At 47.7% G+C, this 20,520-nt stretch overlaps 1 protein-coding gene across 16 annotated transcripts in view; it reads right to left on the bottom strand.

The window, feature by feature from the left end:
• BCORL1 (BCL6 corepressor like 1) overlaps positions 1-20,247 on the bottom strand; it is a 42,192-nt gene extending 21,945 nt beyond the window's left edge. Inside the window, exons 1-2 of one of the 16 annotated variants that reach the window (XM_053373498.1) lie at positions 19,853-20,247; positions 12,837-12,888 (exon numbers count right to left, since the gene is read on the bottom strand). The gene's annotated coding sequence lies outside the window, so the exon portion shown is untranslated. Of the gene's footprint in view, positions 1-3,107; positions 3,193-5,424; positions 5,634-6,479; positions 6,611-6,670; positions 6,943-7,139; positions 7,233-7,253; positions 7,486-12,792; positions 12,817-12,836; positions 12,889-19,852 lie in introns of those variants that run through there. The other 15 variants (XM_053373495.1, XM_053373494.1, XM_053373504.1 and 12 more) reach the window with 15 other exon arrangements.
• Between the last annotated feature and the right edge of the window lie 273 nt (positions 20,248-20,520).

Genomic DNA, 20,520 nt, shown 5'->3' with positions numbered 1-20,520 from the left:
AGGCAGCTTACAACATGAAAAATATTACATAATTACAAACATAGCAAAAGTAGCCATAAACAATAAAAAAGTCTGAAAGTACACAACTGAACTAAACAATTTCCACAACGTACCTCATCAGTGAAGTCATGAGCGCCAGCCATTGCACTCACACAACCACATTCCAGACAGCACTCTAAATAGCAATCCCTTACCCAGCTGAGCAAAGAATTTAAAATTTCCCAACAACAATATGGTTCCACCAGTGTTTTTCAGGAGGGATGGGGGTGATGGTGACTGCAATACCCTTTCAGAAGCAGTTCCTCAAGGGAAAATGCCCTGATCCTGTGCAAGAGATGAGCCACAGCAGCACATTTCTTGGTCTTCAAAATAAACATGTGAAAAGGAATTCCAACCCCAGATGGAACTCAGTGGGTCATCTAATACAATCTCAGTGTAATCTCAGTCAAATGTAGTTGGTACAAGTGTCAACCTGGACCTGGAAAACCCATGTCTGAGTCCGTGTTAAGTCATGAAGCTCACTGCAGGACCTTGGCTTAGTCACTCATCCTCAGCCTGTGCTACCTGACAGGGCTGTTGTGAGAATAAACTATGATAACCCTCATGCATATTGCCCATAACTCATCCTAGCAAGAGCAGGATACAAACATGATTGATGGTAACAATAAATGACCTCCTACCCTAGGAGACAAGCTCTCTTAGATGACATCCAGGAAAGACAGGAAGTTAACTCCATTGCATAACTGCTCTCCAAACTCCTTAAATCATTTTTAGTCTACATCTGTCATGGAAGTTCACTACAAAGCTAGGGAAACGGCAGAAGTTGGATTCTAGCACATAATTATACAAAATAGGGTGCACAGGACACCAATGTTATATAAATGCTGGTGCCTGGAAATTTTATGTATTTTCCAAAGTCTGGATTCAAACCCATTGCTTTTTGCTTTGTCCTCAGTAGAAACGATGTCTGATATCCCTAACTTTGCATAGATCTGTTCGTGCCCAGATTTGTTTTCTGCAGAGCATGTATTTCATCCTGGATATCATGGTCTGAATTTTCTGCTGAAGGGTCCAGACATACTCTGAAGGGTGCCAAACAGGTGAAGGGGCCTCACAATGCTACTGGCTGGAACAGCAAGGAGGTCTCTTCAATAGAAGTGATTAGCTTAGTCCTAGCACAGAGGAAAGGGCAAAATTGGGACAAGGAAAAAAACCTGTGTGTTCTTGTCTAAGATGCCCTGAAACTCTGTCCTAGGGACAGATGGAAAAGAAAGAAGGAATAAAATACCAAAAAGGATGAAAATCTAAAGGAGACGGACAAAAAGAAGTGTCCAGAGAAATTGTTTTACAGTTTATGCATTTGTAAAAGGAGGGTTGATTTTTGCAAAATAAAATCCCCAAAAAGCAGGATGCAAAAACTCCAGCAGTAAAGTTTCAAACCGCATGTTGCCTTAACTTATCTTACTTTAGCAAAATAGCTAAATTTATTGTTTCCCTTGTTTCTTCTCCTCCTACACCATACTCCAAATGATCAAACACTATTTTATCTGGACAATGACAACACAAGCTTTTCTAGCCATAACACACCATTCACAGATTATCAACACCAGCTCTGGTTTTGGACAACATTTGGCCTCTATTTGACACAACAAAAGACAAGAGTCAGCTTTCCTGCTGTCCTTTGGAGATATTCTAGCCTCTTTTTTTTTTAAATTCACTTCCAAGTGGGCTGTTTGAATTTTACACTGAATGATCCAGAAAGCTCAAATCGCTGGTTGCCATAGGTGGCAATGGACAGGATAGGAACACTAATAATAATTCAGGTTTGTGCTTTAAGAGGCTCAAAGCACTTAAGATACATTATTTCAATAACTCATACAACAATCCTGTAAGTTAGGTCAGTTTTATGATCCAGGATGGGTAGAAAAGCAAACAGCAGTTTTCCTAAGGGACAGAACCTCGTTCACGAAAGAACAGAATTTGAACTGGAGATTTCCTAAATTCAGTCTCAAAGCCCTTATATTAAACTTGCCTCGGAAAAATGACCATTAGTAATGGACAGATCTGCCCAAGTCTGTCCCTTTCCTTTCCACTGGCACCCAATCATAGGTCTGTTCTGTCCCATTTTGTGCAATTCTTTTTTAAAGATAGCACGAAAAACTTGTACTTAAATTATATGCACTGCCCCAAAATATGTATTTTTCAATGCTTTCCAATGTATTTTCCACAAAAGATACATTTTACATGTGCTTTAACCATCAACAACACTTGTCTGTGCTCTTTTTGCGCACTAAAACTTCATTGCAAAATCCAGTTAAGAGCATTCTCTAATGAGGACTTGTGTTCCAATCCACAGACAAGTTTAGGACTGTTGAACTGGGTCAATACATTGCAAAACAAAAAACGAAAAAACGGACTGATTGAATTCCTCCTCCATCCCAAAAGACTACAGAGCAGAAACTGGAGAACCTATGGCTCTCCAGAAGTTGTTGAACTCTAGCTCCCATCAGCCCCAGCCAACATGGGCAATGGTCAGGGATGATGGGAGTTGTAGTCCAGTATGTTCTGGTGGGCCACAGGCTTCCCACCTCTGCCCCAGAGGAAAAACCAATGTCTGAATAAAGCTTTAGATGTTGCTGGAACATATTTACTAAGAATCAGGGCAAAATTTACTACCTACATATATACTGTATGTTATAAAGCCAACGGCTTCTACAGCTTTGAGAGCTTCAGTGGCTACCACAAAAAGTCAAAATTGACATCTCTGCTGGTGCTTGCAGAGACAAAGGCCAAAAGGAAATGAGCTCCGTCAACAGTTAAAGGCCAGACGGATTAACAACATTTCTTATAGCACTTGTGTTTTCAGGTCAGCCCTCCAGATGAAGAAAGAGGTTTATTCCCAACCTGCAATCTCTTTAAATTAGCCTTTGACGGACACATAGTACATAAACAAGTATGCTCCTGAATCAAATTCCATATATGACATTTTTCTTTTTAAATATACTTTCCAGCCCCCACCCCATGAAAAACAGCAACCATCATGTAGGAAATAAATTCAGCTTGCAAAAGTTGCCAAAACTTTAGCAATATGGAAAAGATAAAGTTACCCTATTTACTTATGCTGCACCTTATAACGACCTGGAAATCTTGACGTTGAGAACTTAAGTGAAGCAAGGAGTCCGCACTGGCAACCTGCAATTAAGCACACAACACTTCTGAGAGTGTACAGAGTGCCTCTTTCTCCTCATGAAGTGAGAGAGAACACAGCTCCCATTCTGCACATCCAGGTTGAAGGAACAAAGTTTATAGGCCTACAGTCGCTTGAAGTATGGCACTACTTTTAGAAACAAACCACCACTATACCCAGTGGAAGGCCTTATCACGGTAGTGTCAGCAACCACTTCCAACTGGCTTCAATAAAGGCATGCATTTGGAGCGCAGGATCAGAGTGGAAGTCCCCATTTAAAACCAGCTCCTCCCCTCACACTCTGCTTGCGAGTATGTATACAGAATGACTGCCAAAGCAATCTTTGCCTGCACACCTGCTCATTCCCTTTTCTTAAGCGTGCGCGGCCAGGACAATGCACTCCTAAGCATGCAAAGACAATAACGCATCTCCACCGAAGCCAGGCACTTGCAAACTTTCCAACCGTCTCCAGGTAAAGCTTCTCTCTTACTCACACTGTGCAATGGCACAGAGAGAACGAACCATCACTCGCTTGCTCACTGCAGCCTGGCAAGGGAAGCCTCACCGTGGAAACCTGTCGCAGCTGCAGATTAACATCACATTTCTAAAAAACACAAGTCAGGCTACCAAGACCGGGAAAAGCCTCCTCCAGACCCCAAGCACACACACATTGTCCAGCCGATGACGCGATGCCTGCAGCACATCTTCCCCCCCCCACCCCGCAAACCACCCTCCATCCCCATTTCAGCTTCAAAAAATGTCCCATCCCTTCACTCTTCCCCGCTGCCACTGCCAGGCTCCGATTTTCTTGGCAGGCTGAGAACTACACGACAGTAAACATGCACAACGACTAGCTCCGGGGGCTGCCATTTGTGGGGCCAACCTGGAGGCAGAGCCCTGATTACAACAAATTGGATGGGGGGGTGTTGCTTATGTGTTACCTGGACAAGGCAAGGCAAGGCAAACTGGGATAGCATGCAAAGCCCTAACTCTATCCTCCTCACCAACACAGACACACGGACATCTCTTGTGCTTTGCAAGCATTTTCAAGCTACCCTCCCACCGAGACATTGGATTTTAAAGGGCAGGCCCATTCCAAACGGGCTGGCCAGTTACACTGCAAAGATGCCAACCAATACTTCCCACTCTTCCAAATAGGGCAAAAGTTGTCCCCCTCTTTCTGAAAACAAGCTTATGCTCTCTTCCCTTCCTGCGGACACACTCTCTACCGAGACTCAGAGAAATCAACCTCCGGGAGAACGAGTCGCCTCCGTTCTGCCTTCAGCAGCCCATCTCTGCCTCCCGACCGTCTAACATTTGGTTACTCCTTCCGAGTTTAGCTCGCCGCCGCGCCGCGTTCCTCCTCTCCTTTCCCCCCGCGCACCACGATCTAGGCTGCCCGTCCCTTCGGGACCGTCACGGGCATCGCCCTTGTCTCTTGTTGAAGGGAGGGAGCGGGGTAGGGGAAAGAAAGAGGGAGGCGGCGGCGGCGGCGGAAAACAGCAACCCAAGACGCCTGGAAGGAAGCAGACGGGAGGGACCAACCAAGCTTGAGTCTCTGCCATTCAGAAGTGTATATGCCATTATCAGGTCTCTTCTATCGGCGGATCGCCCCGCAACGTGCGCCCGGAGTGGGTGGCCGCTGAATTATTCCCCCTCCTCGCTCAAAAAATTAAGCCCAGAATTTAGACGGAGTGGTGCAGCTCAGGCTCCCCATGCCGAAGGCTCACCGCACGCTCGGGATGCGCAGAGACTCGCGCAGACCACCGTATCCGCCACCGAATTCGCCAGAGCGAAAAGGGTGTCGACCCCCTCTGTCCGCTCCGTCGATGGAAGCAGAGGAGAAATGGAAAGAGAGAGTAAGGAAGAGGAGGGTGGCGGTGGTCGAAGTAGTGGGGGTAAGCCCAAGCACCCCTTCCTGAGAACAGAAAGTGAAATAATCTGCCTGCTAGCCTGAAGCGACGATCGCTTCCTCCCTCGCCGTCGGGGCCGGAGCAGAAGCGGCCCTGCTGTCACCATCCTGTCCTGGACGGGACCTTACCGCGAAGGGAGGACGGGAGGGGGGGTCAGGAAGGGAGAGAAAAGGGCCGCGGTCCAAGGCCCGCTCCCCGTTTCCATGGAAACCTCACTCACACGCCGCCCCCCCTTCCCTCCCCGATGGCGACGGAGGCGGCGGGGGGGGGGGAGAGGAGAAGCGGGCCCGGGAAAGGGAACCGCCGGGGACCGTCCATACGCACCTGCTCCCAAGGCGGGCCCCCGCCGGGATACAAGGGGCATTCGATCCCGAGGGAATCCAGCCAAGCGGAGCCGGAGGAGCACAAGGGCCGGCCAGCGCGGCTCCACCGATCAGCAGCGCAGCGCAAGGAACAGCGGCGGTGGCGGCACTGGCAGCGGCAGCCCGAGTGTGAGGACGAGAGCGAGCCGCCGCCGACTGCTGCTTGCTGCGGGGCCTGCCGGGAAGTGTAGTACGGTCGTCCGGCCGCCCCCACGCCCACCCCGAGCCGGGCCCTGCCCTGCGGACTACGCCTCCCAGGCTGCACCGCGGCGAGCCCTGCCCGTGCGGGAGGGGCGGTTTGCTCCGAGCCAGCCGAGTCCGGAGAGGGAAAGAAGGGGGGGTGGAGTGTTGGGGGGGTTGAGAGGGGGAGGGGCCTCGCGCCCTGCCCGGGGAGGGGGAGAGGCTGGGCGAGGGCGGGGGCCGTCCTCCACCCGAGGGGAGGGAGAGATAAGAAGGGGCAAAGGGGAGGAGGCGGCAGCTGCTGCTGCGCCTAGGCTCTTGCTCGCCTCCCCTCTTTCAACCCCCCCGGGGTTACCCATTCACACGCACAAAACCAAGTCCTCGGGTGGTACTGGGCACCCATCCCAAAAATATGCACTGTTAGCTGTCCACACCGATGAGGTCACGGGACTGGAGAGAGAAAAGAGGAGGGGTCGGGGTACATCAAACATTGCGGTGGGGGGGAGTTAGGTGTTTTCTGGGGAGAGATCTACAATTTTGGGTAATCAAGCGGGGGCCTGAAAAGATAAAGGGGGCGCAAGGAACCCGCGTGGCGTTAAGGGAGGGGGAAGTGGAAGCCCCGAGTGCGCACGGAGCCCAAGAGGGTCAAGCGGCGGATCAGCCGAGGGCTCCGCGGTGCCTAGATTGGCGAGCGCGCCTCTCTGCGCAGCGGGGAAAGAGAGGCGAAGACCGGAGCGGTGCTGTCCGGTGGCTGCACCGACGGAGACAGCCCGCAAGCGACTCGGGAGGGCTGCAGCACGCGGATGGGAAGAAGCAGGGTGCCCGTGCCGGGGGTACCTGGATCAGCCCGAGCTGATACTGCGCGCGTTCCAGGCTCCGCACCTGCGCTGGGTGGGCGCCCCCTCGGGGTCGCAGCGCAACGCGGCGTCCGAGTCTCTCTGTCTCCCGCTCGCTCGCTCGCTCGCTCCCTGGGCGGCGCAAGCCGTGATCAGCACCGGCGCGCCCCGGGGAGCGGCTGGCCTGCCTACCTCCTTCCGTCGCCTGCTCGGCTCCTCTCGGGGATGCGGCCGGAGGGAGGCGCCCCAGCTCGGCCGGAGGATCGGTTGCTGGCTTTGACCCCCAGCCGGCCGGCAGCGTCCGTCGCCTGCCTGCTTGGCGGCCACGCTCTCCTTCACCGCCCGTCTGTCCGGGCTCGCAGCGCCTGCCCTAGAAGTTGCTCGAGCTTCGAAGGCCGCGATCGCCGGCCAGGCCCGCGCGAGTCCCACCTCGCGTCGGCAGCACAAGCAGAAAGCCCACGCCGCGCCGCCCTGCTCAGTCCGGCCCCCCTGTGGGCCGTCTCGGCGACGATCGAGCCCGGCTTCCCTTCCCCTGGGCCCGTCGTCTTCGCCACTGCCCAAGGCCCTCCCCCTCTGCTCGGCCGGGACCCTCCTCTCGCACCCCAGTGCCTTCCCACCCGCGCCGTCTTGCCCCCTACCCTAGCCCAGCGCCCTCCCTTACCAGGATCGCAGTCCATCTAGGACGAGTGGCGTTGATCCCGTTTCCCCTCTAGTTTCTCCCCCACCTTTTTTCTGGCAGCCCCGCACGTCTTTACACCCGCGTGTGCACACACACCTCTCCTTACCAGTGTGCCGTCCGAGCGACTCGATCTCTTTGCCACACCTCGCTTTCCCGAGCTTTAAACCGACTCCCCTCTGTATGGACCCAGCGCCTTACATCGTCTGCCCTAGCCGTTCTTCCTGCTTTTTGTATTCCGCCTCAGGGCTAGGAGTTCTTTCTACCACAACCTGGTTGGCCGGCACAGGGAAGCCCACCCCCCACCGCCACCAAGCAGCAACTATGCAATCTGGGGCTATTAAAACTGTGCGACAGGGAAGTAAGCTAGTGGGGACTTACTCTCGAGTAAGCTTCCTGAACAGCCCCCAAGAATTCTTTAAGCGGGAATTCTTCTAAAGGATCCTAAAATCAGGAGGAATGTATTGTATTGCATTGCATTTTGCAGCTTTGAGGTATGCTTTGCATTTTGCAAAAAACTTTTTACAGAGATGGATGGAACTGTGATCAGGCAAAACCCACCCAACAAACCCCAATCAACAACCCTTACTACTCCTGAAGACAAATAAGTGCCTTGAAGAGGATTGACTTCCCATCAGGATAGCTCCCTCTCTCCATTTATTATTTCTGCTCCTACCTCCCCCCCCTTGTTTCTTGCTTTCACTCAAACTTCTCTAGGAAGGCCCATTTAAGATTCCTGACCAGGTGCTCAGAGCATAAAGTCCTAAGAGGCAAGTCCACTACACTACCTTAAACTGTATGTGCCCCAATCTAGAGAGCATTGTGGACTGGGGGCTAAAATTAAATTTCCATTACCTCCTGTGCTCAGGGGAAGTTTACTTCTTGTATGACTTCCCTGGTTTATGTGCACAACGTGTTGTTCTTCTAGCAGTACAATATCTCTGTGCTTCTGCCTCATCTTCCTTACTAAATACCTGCTGAAAGGCCACCTGTATTTTATGTTTCTGCCAGTGGCCAAAATCACACAGGATGTGAAAGTTAGAACAAGACAGGTCCATGAAGATGACCTCCTGGGTGTTACTATTGGACAAAGTTGCTCAGATACAACGCCTTCCCTGTTTCAGAAGTGAGGGGAAGAAATTTAACAAATATACAGCTAAGCCTGTAATTCAGCAACCAAAGCAACACCCAGCTCCAGCTGAAGTTTCTTGCATAGTAAGAAGACATCCAGGTGATTTTGTGTAAGATGTAGACCAGAATAGGATGAACTTGCTTAGAAATTGGGGAGAGGAACAATTTACCCCCAAGGAACATATTGCCCTTTAACTGCTCAGTGGTGGATTTCCCTAACATGGATAATGGGCCTAATAAAATAACTTCTTTCTTTCTAGTCTAATAAAATAACTCCTTTCTTTCTAGATGTAATGGGCATAGCTGAAGTATACCTGCTCTGCTGATCTATGTCACTTTAAATACTGGTTTTACAGCTGGTAAAGCATAGTGGTTTGGGCTTAGTGCAGACCAAACCATGATTTGCACTAACTATGGAGTAGCACTCACAGATTCTCAGTGTTTCCACTGTGCTCCCCCAAAAAACATTTCTCTAAGGTTCCTGCAGTTCAGAACATGCTTGCTGTTCCCCTGGCATAAAGCAGCGAAAGAAGTCACATACATTTCCCACAAATTGAAACAAGGTAAGAGTTAATGGTACCCCAGCCAGTATAGGGGCCAATGAGAACCCTCTGCAGGGGGTGGGGTCAGGGCAAGATGAGATCAGCACCAGAGAAGGAGAAGATGTGGGTCATGTGAGCATTTTCTGTAGGTGAATGTTAGCAGAGACCAGATGGGTCTGGGAAAGGAGACCATGCCTTTTACACCTGTTACTCAACTACAGACCCCAACATCCTTGGCTTTTGGTCATGATGGCTGAGGCTGTTGGGAGTTGGAGTCCCAACATCTTCAAAGGTCCCACCACCACCTTTTTTAGTCTGACCTTGCTGGGGGAAATCACACCTTGACTGGAGAGCAGCTTTGAGATGGTTCTTGTACGTACATGTACATGGCTTGATTTTTCCACTGGACGGCTTAACATCAAATGATAGCATGCATGTCTGAATGGGTGAAAAGAGCTCTTATAACACCAACAGAACATTGGCATCATCTCATATTTCCTCAAACACAATATTTGCGGTGGAAAGTGACTGTAGGGGCACAGCCTTCACTAGGGATGCTATGTTAGGTCCTGGAGATGTCAGGGATTCAACTTACGACCTTCTGCATTCAAAGCTGGTACTCTACCGCTGAGCTAGGTTTCCTCTTGAAAGTTCTATCTTTGGTGTTCTGCCTACCATTCACACATGCAAACTGCACGTCTTGTGGTGCAGTAATCAAGTGAAGAAGCATGCAAGTATGAATCAGACCTTCATCTATGGGAGTTGACCAGGCAGGCACACATATTTGCAAACACCAGATAACTGATAAATCCTTAGGCAGCTGAACTGATGGCTTGAATGAGAACAATACAAGAGCGGTGAGATCCTGATAGAGACTGAAGGGAAAGAGTAGAAGGAGAAAGAACAAAACTTCTCCTATGCTGTTACAGTGGTGACAAAGAAAGGCCATGCAAAATTTTGCTAACTGGATGTCCTCCAGACATCGTAGACTGCAACTGCTATCAACAGCAGCCAGCGCAGCTGAGATTTTGTAGCACAAAACCTCTGAAGAACGCCAGGTTTGTGAAGGCTGAAGTGCAGACTTCAGTGATTTAAGTGAAGGCAGTGTTAGAAACTCACGATATATAAGCCAGGTGCAAAATGGCTCCTAAAACCAAGGTTACAGGTCACCAAAATGGAATGTCTAGTTGCTATTTGGGGCAAGTCTTACTTTTCAAATGGCTATGATTCTCAGTTAAACATCTAGCTAGTTCAGAGGACAATCTTGAGCTAGGTTAAGAATTTTGAGAACTTAAAGAAGAAAAGCCACTTTATCCAGGGACAGTCCACATATATACTGGCCTATTCTGACCTCTTTTTCTTAATGGTGACACGGATCATTCATAACGTGGGAATATTATTCACAACTGGGAGCAGGGAAGTGGAGTGGGGTATGTGAAGACAAGCGACAACCATTAACTATAATGTTGTTGACTGCTCCACCTCAAGCAGCACAGAAAAAGCATTTTGGTTCTGAAATTGACCTTAGTTTTCCAGAGGGGAAGGGCAGTAGTAATTAATGTATTGTGCCCATACTCCCTGGAGGGAGTAGTAGTGTGGTGCTGCTTTGACTCCGGGATGATTTATTCTGAAATAACAGCAGGGTAACAGAGAAATCCAAAATGCAGAAACCCACCAGTGGGGTGCGTGCACCAGTAATCCACCAGTGCTAAATTGGTGGCATGCAAACCTCTTCTGATACGTCAGATCATAGGCCTGGATGACAGCCTTAGCAGAATTGTTCAGCCAAGGTTAGCCTGGACTACACAGATATTCAAGGATGCCTTTGAGCATGCACAAAGTACTTCCCTGCGGCACTGTGCATCATCAAGACATAAAAAACCCTAAGTTTAGGAGAATGAACTTGCTGACTGAAGCCGGGATTTCAAGCTTTGATATGATGCTCAGTAGCAGGTCATCTGCCTTGCATGTAGAAGGTCCCAGGTTCAAACCACAGCATCTCTACGTAGGGTTGGGATGACTCCTGCCTGAATTCCTCGAGAGCAATTGTCAGTCAGTGTAGATAATACTGAGTTACACTGACCAATGTTCTGACTCCATCTAAGGCAGCTTCCTGAGTTCCACTCAACATGAACAACCATCTGAGCATATGGGTCCAAACCCAAGAAAGTAGGCTCTCTGCTGAAGAGAAAAAAAGGAGAAGGCTTCATTTACTACGTCCAAATTATAATCAGTCTTGCTAGAAGAGGTGTGCTCAGATTGTTTCTTTCTCCTTTGATGGGTACGAGAGTTTTGGAACATTTATTGCCAGAAATGTCACAATCTTAGACTACAGATCACTCCCAAAGCAATGCTTCCTCATCAGTTTGAACCTAATGTCCCAGGATTCCTGCATAAAGACCTTCTTAGACTATGTGTATGCCATGACAAAGTTGTGTACAGCATGTAGCTGGAAGTCTCCAACACAACCCTCTCAACAGTTGTTGATTAATAAGATTTGGGACATTAGGTTTAGGAACAAATTTAATTCAGCTTAACACAGGAAGCAAGGAATCCCCATTTTTAATAATAATGCAGTGTGGCTTTCAGTTTTATTTACTATATGGAAAGCCTTCAAGCTTCTGATTAACTGCCAATCAAGTGCGGATGACTATATGATGTCATCAAATATAACATATGCATCAAATATCCATTCTCATTTTCTTTTCTTTCTTTTTTGAAGTAATTGTCCCACAAGCATGACATATATTAAGGATTGCAATCAGTGGGTTTCTTTATTCCTTTAGTCATCTTGTTGTGTTTCCATGTGCCTTGCATTCTGTTGCAGGCATTTTTAACTTTTATTTGAGGAAGAGGAAGAGGAGAAGAGGATGACAAGGCACCTCTTGAGATGGGGAGGGGAGAGAATACATAGCTAGACTGCACAGGATGTTCAGTTACGGTTCTTCTGTCTCAAATCTCCCCCCTGCACGCACACCCACACCCAGAGTTTTCTGCAATGCCCAGAAAACTGGGTTGGGGGAGTGTGCGTGTTTGGAAGGCCAGAGGCCAGTTGTATGCTGGGGGAGGGGAGGAGTAGTCCGCTGCGCAAACTGACAGCGTGCCCCAGAGGACTCTGGCGAATTTCTTCTGCTTTCATGCCTGCCTTCCCGCCCCCCGCCCCCCAGCCATCGCTTAAGGGAGACCTACTGAGGGCCTCCAAAGTTCTAGCAGGTTTTTTTTTACTGTTTTCCCCACTCAACACGGAAAAATGAGAACGGTACATTAAGGAACAGGCCGTATAATGCTTCCATTCTTTCCCAAAGCCCAACATTTAAGCCGTTTGAATTTTAAAGCAAAGCCAAAACTGCTCGTCTATCTTTGCCCGATATCTTTTCAAGCTATTGGTGATGCTTTAATCAGCTGAATTAACTGCAGTGGCCTTGGGTTTTGTTCTGAGATGGATAGGAACTTTTCCAGAGAATGTGCTTTCATTAGGGAAGATGAAAAGGGGTTCATGCAACAAGAATTTAAGGGAGGAGAATACTTCTCAGGCAAGTGGATTTCTTTAGATCTGGACAAGCAATTCTGACTTTTAAGTCTTGAGGCAAGTTAAGTTAAGTTAAATTATGTTGCAGAGGTAAACATCTGGAGGAAAGCTGGGGAAAGTTAGTTTAAAGCGTTCTGCTAGGAATGGGTTTAAAATCTCAACTTTGTCAGGAAGCTCCCTAGGTAATATTGGCCTTGTTTCTGTCTGTCTTTTGCTATCTCTCTCTCTCTCTCTCTCTCTCTCTGAATAACCTACCTCACAGGGTTGTTACGAATATAAAGAAGTGGGGAGGAAACCATGTACACTGCCCCAAATCCCTCAGAAGAAGAATGGAATATAAGCATCAATGGAATATAAGCATCATAAACATATGCATATTATTCAAACCTAGTAACATCAGTGCTATTTTTCCAGAAAAAGAGGTGTTGGAACTCACCATGAATGCCTCCCTAATTCTCTTAGAACAGCAGTGATGCTCACCTGAGATGTGCCAGAACTGAGTTCCAGTGAGTTCCGGCTGGGGAAATAAGCCCTGAGTGACACAATGCAAAAATTAACCTCTGAAAACTGGATAAATTATCAAACACCATTTCATTACTAGCACATCTCTTTCCTGTCTTTCCATTCTTAATAGAACTCTCCAGGTGGTGAAAAACCATCTTCAAAGACATAAACAGTCCAATAAAGCAGCACAAGTCTGAACCACTAATAGCACACATTTTAAAATAGCTTGCAATATCATATTGACAGAAGTCAGAACAAAAACCAGAACCATTTCCAATTGCTTTGATGAGCTCCCTGATCAAATGCCTTTCAGTGCAGGAGTGTGCTACCTCCACTGTCAGCGGCTGTGTGCTTCTGAATGCCAGTTGCTGCAAACTGCAGGAGGGGAAAGCAGTGCTGTGTTCAGGTCCTGCTTGCATGTCTCCTGCAGGCATCTGGCTGGCCACTGAGAGAACAGGATGCTGGACTAGATAGGCTTTTGACCTGAACCAGTGGGGCTCTTTTTATGTTCTTATGGTCAACTTGTTTCCTAAAGGAGCTGTTTAAGTGGGGTGCTTCTTGGCAGTGCCTTAACTGAAAAGCTTTTATACATCCAGTGATGGTTTTTGAAACCCAAAATCTGCACAATTTGGTGGTCTGGTCTTGCTTCCTTCCAGTCAGCATCCAATGTGGGGGAGAATTCTGCCCATCTCTGGCTGGATGCAACTGAAGCATTTAATCTGCTCTAATGATGCAGAATGACCTGCAAAGAAGATCCCCATTGCTAGGGCCAGAGTGAACCTGATCTCTTAGCAAAGACTCTCTCTCTCCCCCCCCATTAAGTTTCCACTATCTCGCTCTCCCTCACGGCTTACCTGGTAGTAGCGGCAACACCACTTCCAGAATATCATTCCAGGGCATTATGGGAAATTTAAAATGAAGGGGCTCATGGATGCAGCTACCCATAAACACAGACTAGGGCACATGGCAGTACTGCTGGGCTCTGCTGGAGTAACAGGGTACCAGCTGCTTGCAGCAGAGCTCTCCACTGCATCTATCCCAGCCTTTTTCAACCTGTGAGATGTTGTTGGACTACAATTCCCATCACCCCTAGCTAGCAAGGCCAGAGCTCAGGGATGATGGGAGTTGTAGTCCAACAACATCTGAGGACTCACAGGTTGAGAACTGCTGTAAAGGTAAAGGGTAAAGGGACCCCTGACCGTTAGGTCCAGTCGTGGCCGACTCTGGGGTTGTGGCGCTCATCTAGCTTTATTGGCCGAGGGAGCCAGCGTACAGCTTCCGGATCATGTGGCCAGCATGACTAAGCTGCTTCTGGTGAACCAGAGCAGCGCACAGAAATGCCATTTACCTTCCCGCCAGAGCGGTACCTATTTATCTACTTGCACTTTGACATGCTTTTGAACTGCTAGGTTGGCAGGAGCAGGGACTGAACAACGGGAGCTCACCCCGTTGCGGCGATTCGAACTGCTGACCTTCTGATCAATAAGTCCTAAGCTCTGTGGTTTAACCCACAGCGCCACCCGCTTCCCTTTTTGAGAACCGCTGATCTATCCTTAATACTGTGTCAGTCATGCCTCCTGAAGTGGGATCCCCTTGATGGCACATCATTCTTTCTTCCTACACAATTCAAAAGTGAATCTTTTGCACCCCAGACCAAAAGCCCCAGTTTTCAGCACTCCTTCTCCATTTGCTCAGTTTCCAAATATCTTCGTTTTTATTGCATTTCAATCACTTCATTACATTGATGTTTGAATCGTTCACACTGATTGGCAGCAGCTCTGCAAGGCTCCAGGGAAGGGTTTCTCTCAGACCTACCTGGAGATGCCAGAAATCGAATCTGGGACCTTCTGTATGCAAAGCAGGCTGAGGAGGGACGTGATATGCTGTGATTACTAAGACCCAGCATGGGTTTCTCAAAAATAAGTCATGCAAGACGAATCTCTCTCTATCTCTTTTTTTGATGGAATTACAAGCTTGGTGGATAAGGAGAATGCTGTGGACATAGTGTATCTTGACTTCAGTAAGGCTTTTGACTAAGTTCCCCATGATATTCTTGTGATGAAGCTAGGTTGAACAAGGTAACTGTTAGGTGGATTTGTAGCTGGTTGACTGACCAAACCCAAATACAGCGGTCCCTCGGGTTAAGTACTTAATTCGTTCCGGAGGTCCGTTCTTAACCTGAAACTGTTCTTAACCTGAAACACTTTAGCTAATGGGGCCTCCTGCTGCCACTGCGCTGCCAGAGCACGATTTCTGTTCTCATCCTGAAGCAAAGCTCTTAACCCAAGGTACTATTTCTGGGTTAGCAGAGTCTGTAACCTGAAGCATATGTAACCTGTATGTAACCTGAGGTACCACTGTAGTATTCATTAATGGTGCCTTGTCATTCTGGAAAAAAGTGAAAAGTGGGGTACCACAGGGTTCTGTCTCGGGCCCACTGTTGTTTAACATATTTATAAACAACTTGGATAAAGAAATTGAGGGGATGCTCATCAAATTTGCAGACGATCCCAAACTGGGAGGGTTAGCTAATGCCACAGAAGACAGAATCAGAATTCAAAATGACCTTAACAGATTGGAGAACTGGGCCCAACCTAACATAATGAATTTAAACAGGGGCAAATGTGAAATTCTGCACTTAGGCAGGAAAAACCAGATGCACAAATATAAGATGGGGTACACCTGGTTTACTAGCAGTACATGTGAAAAGGATCTTGGGGTCTTAGTGCACCACAAGCTTAACATGAGTCAACACTGTGCTGCAGCACCAAAAATAGCTAATGCTATTGTAGGCTGCATCAACAGAAGTACAGTGTCAAAATCAAGGGAAGTAATAGTAGCACTCTGTTCTGCTTTGGTCAGACCACATCTGGAATACCGTGTCCAGTTGTGGGCACCACAATTTAAGAAGGATGTTGACAAGCTGGAATGTGTGCAGAGGAGGGCAACCAATGATCTGGAACCCAAGTCTTATGAGGAGCAGTTGAAGGAGCTGTGTATGTTTAACTTGGAAAAGAGGAGGCTGAGAGGAGATATGACAGCCATCTTCAAATATCTCAAGGGTTGTCACATGGAAGAGGGAACAAGCTTGTTTTTTCCTGCTCTGGAGAGTAGGACTGGAACCAGTGGCTTCAAGTTACAAGAAAGGGGATTCCAACTCAACATCAGGAAGAACTTCTGATAGTAGGAGCTGTTTGACAGTGGAATGGTCTCCCTCAGGATGTGGTGGACTCTCCTTCATTGGAGGTTTTTAAAGCAGAGGTTGGATGGCCATCTGCCATAGATGCTTTAGCTGAGATTGCTGTATTGCAGGGGGTTGGACTAGATGACCCTCGGGGTCCCTTCCAACTCTGCAGTTCTATGGTTCTACGATTCAACTACTCAAAGGGCTGTCGCACAAAAGAAGAAAAGGGCTTGTTCTCCACTGCCCCGGGCTATGTACACACTATAGCTTTAAAGCACATTCAAAGCACATTCTTTCCCTCAAAGATTTATGGGCAACTGTAGTTTACCCCCTCAGGGAACTACAATCCCCAGCAACACTTAACAAATGATAGTGCCCATAATTCTTTGGGGAAATGCATGTGGTTTAAATGCATGGTGTGCATGCAGTGACACCTTAAGAGATTCAGGCTGTGTATACACTATACCTTTAAAGCACATTCAAAACACATTCTCTTTCTCAAAGACTTTTGGGCACTAAGTTTTGCTGGGGATTCCTCATAAAATTCTAGGCACTTTTGTTTGTTAAGGATTGCTGGGGATTGTAACTTGGTGAGGGGTAAACTACAATTCCCCAGAATCCTTATCAAACTAAAGTGCCCAGAATTCTTTGAGGAAATTATTTTGCTCTGAAGGAATATTATGTACATAGCCCCACTGCAGAAAGTCAGGGCCAGCTCTGTGATTCTAAGGCTACATTGGCAGCACACCTTTAAAACATTGTTATACCACTGTAACAGTCATGGCTTCCCTCCCCTCAAAGAATCCCAAGAGCTGTCATTTGTTAGGGATGCTGAGAGCCATAGGACAGTGATGGCCAAACTTGGCCCTCCAGCTGTTTTTGGACTACAACTCCGGACTACAACTCCCATCCTCCTTAGCTAACAGGACCAGTGGTCAGGGATGATGGGAATTGTAGTTCCAAAACAGCTGGAGGGCCGAGTTTGGCCATCACTGCATTAGGAGATCCCTCTTCCCCTCAAAGAACTAAAATTCACTCTTCCCAAGGAACTCTGAGAACTGTAGCTCTGTGAGGGAAATCGGAGGGAAATTGTAGCTCTGTGAGGGAAATCAGAGGCCCCTTAAACAACTCTCAGCACTCTTAACAAATTACAGTCCCCAGAATGATTTAGAGGAAGCCATGATGGTTGAAATGGTATCATAGTGCTTTAAAGGTGTGGTGCGGGTGTGGCCAAAATGACAACAGCAACATGAATGCAACGCTGGCCAGGAACATCACTGGTGCCAGCTTTTCAACGGGCTGTTTCTACTATGTGTTGATCCCCTCACTCCTGCCCCTTGAGGTTTGGCAGTCAGCTGTGACACATGCCCCTCAATCTAGCCCCAAGTATACTTCCAGTTTCAACTGTTTGCTTCAGTTATCATGTTGGGAAAGAGCTTAAGATAAGAGAGATATTGATTTGCAGGGAAATGGGCTGTGCCTCGGCGGCAGAGCATCTGCTTTGCATGCAAACGGTCCTGAGTTCAAACCCCAGCATGGGTTGGGAGAGATTCCTGTTTGAAACCCTGGAGAAGACTTATTGATATAGATAGATGGACCAGTTCCTATTTTACCAATCCATACTGACTTGAGAATTACAGAAAGACCACATAGCTGACTTTAGCTCACATTTCCATCGCTCAATCCATGCCAACAATGTAGCATCCTGCAGCAAATCAAAATGGCGGCTAAAATCAACTGTCTGGCTGTGTTCTGAGTAAAGTTTCTTGCGGGCACAACCAAGTAATCTCACCAGGGCCTAGTGACAGAAGTTCCACACTTTGCTCAGGGCCACCTCAGACCTCAAGCAGTCCATGGTGAGCAGCAAAGAGAAACTTCTGGACCTCTCTCAGGTCTATGTTCAGTTTCTGAGGTACTCCTCTTTGTCCCCTCTGAGGAAACAGCGCAATTGGCAGGGACAACATAGCATGGCCTTTTCAGCTGTGGCACTGAAACAGGAAAGTACCTTGTCAAGGGTTCTGTTTTTGCCTGCTTTTGAACAAGCTCCCAAATGTTATTCTGGCAGGGTTTTATTTTCATTTGTTTTAACTACAGCTTATATATAGCAATGTGTTTTATGTACTGGATCAGACCAAAGGCCCATCCTATCCAGAATGATGACTACAGGAAGCCTGCAAGCAGGAAGTGAACCGCATAAGCACTCTTGTGCTCGCTCTCCTGCAACAGCTATTTGTCAGTGTACGACTGTCCCCTACTGCGGAGGCAGAATATAGGAATCGGGGCTAGTTAGCCACTGAAAGCCTTATCCTCCATGAATTTGTGTAAACACCTTAAAGCCACATTAGTGGCAATTACCACATCCTTTGGCATCAAATTCCATTGTGTTTCACTATGCACTTTATGAAGAAGTCTATTACTTTGTGTATCCTGAATCTTCCAACGTTCTGCTTCCCTGAATGGTCCCAAGTTCTAACAATATGAGAAAGGGAGAAAAGTATCTACTGTACCCACTTTCTTCACCCCATACATAATTCAACTCTGTCATGTCCCCTGTAACTTGCCTTTTTCTAAAAAGCCCAAAATACTGTAAGCTTTACTTCACGTGGGCTTGCTGCAGCACCATCACCGTTTTACTTGCTCTTTACTGAACCTTTCTTTGCAATTTCTACAACTGAGGTGCAGCAACCAGAACTCAACACTGTATGTGCAGCTGCACCATAGATTTGTATAACTGTGTTATGTTATTGGCAGTTTTATTTTCGCTCCCTCCCCTAGCGTCTCTTACGATGCTGTTATCGCTGCATATTGAATACAACAATTGGGTTTTCACTCGCTTCATCACACACACACACACATGCTCAAATTCTGCAAGCCACCTTGAGCATACTTGTCATAGAAAGACATAATATAAATGTTAAAATAAATAAAGTGACAGAACAATCCCATGCATGTCTACTCAGAACCCCACTGAGTTCCATGCGAACTTGCTCTCAGGTAAGTGGGCACAGGTAAGTACGACAGTGTAAGGCAGTTGTCATAATGTCAAGACTAGGACCAGGGAGACCAGGGTTCAAATCCCAACTCATCCACTTATTTATGCATTTGTCGAACTTATATCCCAGCACTTCCTCCAAGGAGCTCAAGGCGGTTAATGGTTAATGGTTCTCCTCCTCCTCAGTTAATCCCCCAAACAACCCTGTGAGGTACCTTAAACTGAGATGCAGTGACTGACCCAAGGTCACCCAGTGAGTTTCATGATCATGTGGGATCTCTCTTTCAGCCTAATTTACCTCACAGGATTCTTGTGAGGATAAACGGAAGGGGGGCACAAGTGAATTAAGTGTGCCAGCTTGAGCTCCCTGTAGAAAAGGTGGCATTAAAAATGCAATTTTATATATATATATATAAAATTTTTAATGCCACCTTTATATATATATATAAATATGCACTCTTTCCTGAGAGCAAATCCCAGTAAATTCAGTGGGGATAACCTCTGGGAAGGCATACACGAGATTGCACTGTACATACGTAAGATTGCACACCCCATCGAAAACCCCGCCTGTATTCACAGGTATTCCAGTGCTCCCTTTCCTCGCCCCACATTTTATTCCTATGCGTCTTATTCCGACCAATAACAAGAAACTTTTCTGCAAAGTTGCACGATCTTCCACATTAGAAGAAGAAACACACACACATACATACATACATACATGCATACAAACATACACACACACACACAGAGCCGAGTGCGGTGCGTGCAAGCTAAGCGGCGGAATGTGTTACTTCCCGGATCGTGTGCAAGGATTACCTCATGCGGCACAATGGCAGACAAACACGTGTTCCCACCTTCGCCCTCCAGCGGCTTCGGAACGCGTCCGTGGGGCACGATCGCCTCGGCGCCACCGCATCCTCCGCGAAAAAGGCTGGTCGCGTGAAGAGGGAAGAGGGCGGAGTTTGTGGCAGAATGTACGCAAGCAACCACCGTGCGATTGGCTTTCGGAGAAAGGATTGTGGGAGTTTAGGGGAAGATGGCCAGGGAGGGGTCTGCGGGGCCGAAGCAACGTGTGAAAGGGAGGGATGGCGAGGAGGAAGCGGGGAGTGAACCGATCGGGGCTTCAACACGCCCGCACGCGCAAAAGGGAGTCTCGGAATGTGGAGATCGGTTCTGGCTGCTTCTCTTAAAGTGCGGCAAGCTTTCGGATTCGCAACGAGCCTCTCTCTCTTCCCTTTCCTTACGCGGGTCGCTCAAGCCCCTAAATTATCAAAAGTTCTTGAACGGCCGGGTTAGGCTCTGTTTGTGTCGATCGCTTCTTGGGGAGGCAAAGAGAACAAAAGGATGGTGATTGAATTGGGAGTACCTAGCCAGGGGCTAGTTCTCAGATTGCACGAATCTGAAAATTTGAGGGGTTTGGTGGGAGGAGTAGAAGAATACGAATCGCGCTCCGATGAACCCTAAAATCCTCAGCCAAAATGTCA

Source organism: Podarcis raffonei, chromosome Z (genome assembly GCF_027172205.1).
Source record: "Podarcis raffonei isolate rPodRaf1 chromosome Z, rPodRaf1.pri, whole genome shotgun sequence".
Classification (NCBI taxonomy): domain Eukaryota; kingdom Metazoa; phylum Chordata; class Lepidosauria; order Squamata; family Lacertidae; genus Podarcis; species Podarcis raffonei.
This window is presented reverse-complemented; position numbering and strand designations above follow the sequence as displayed.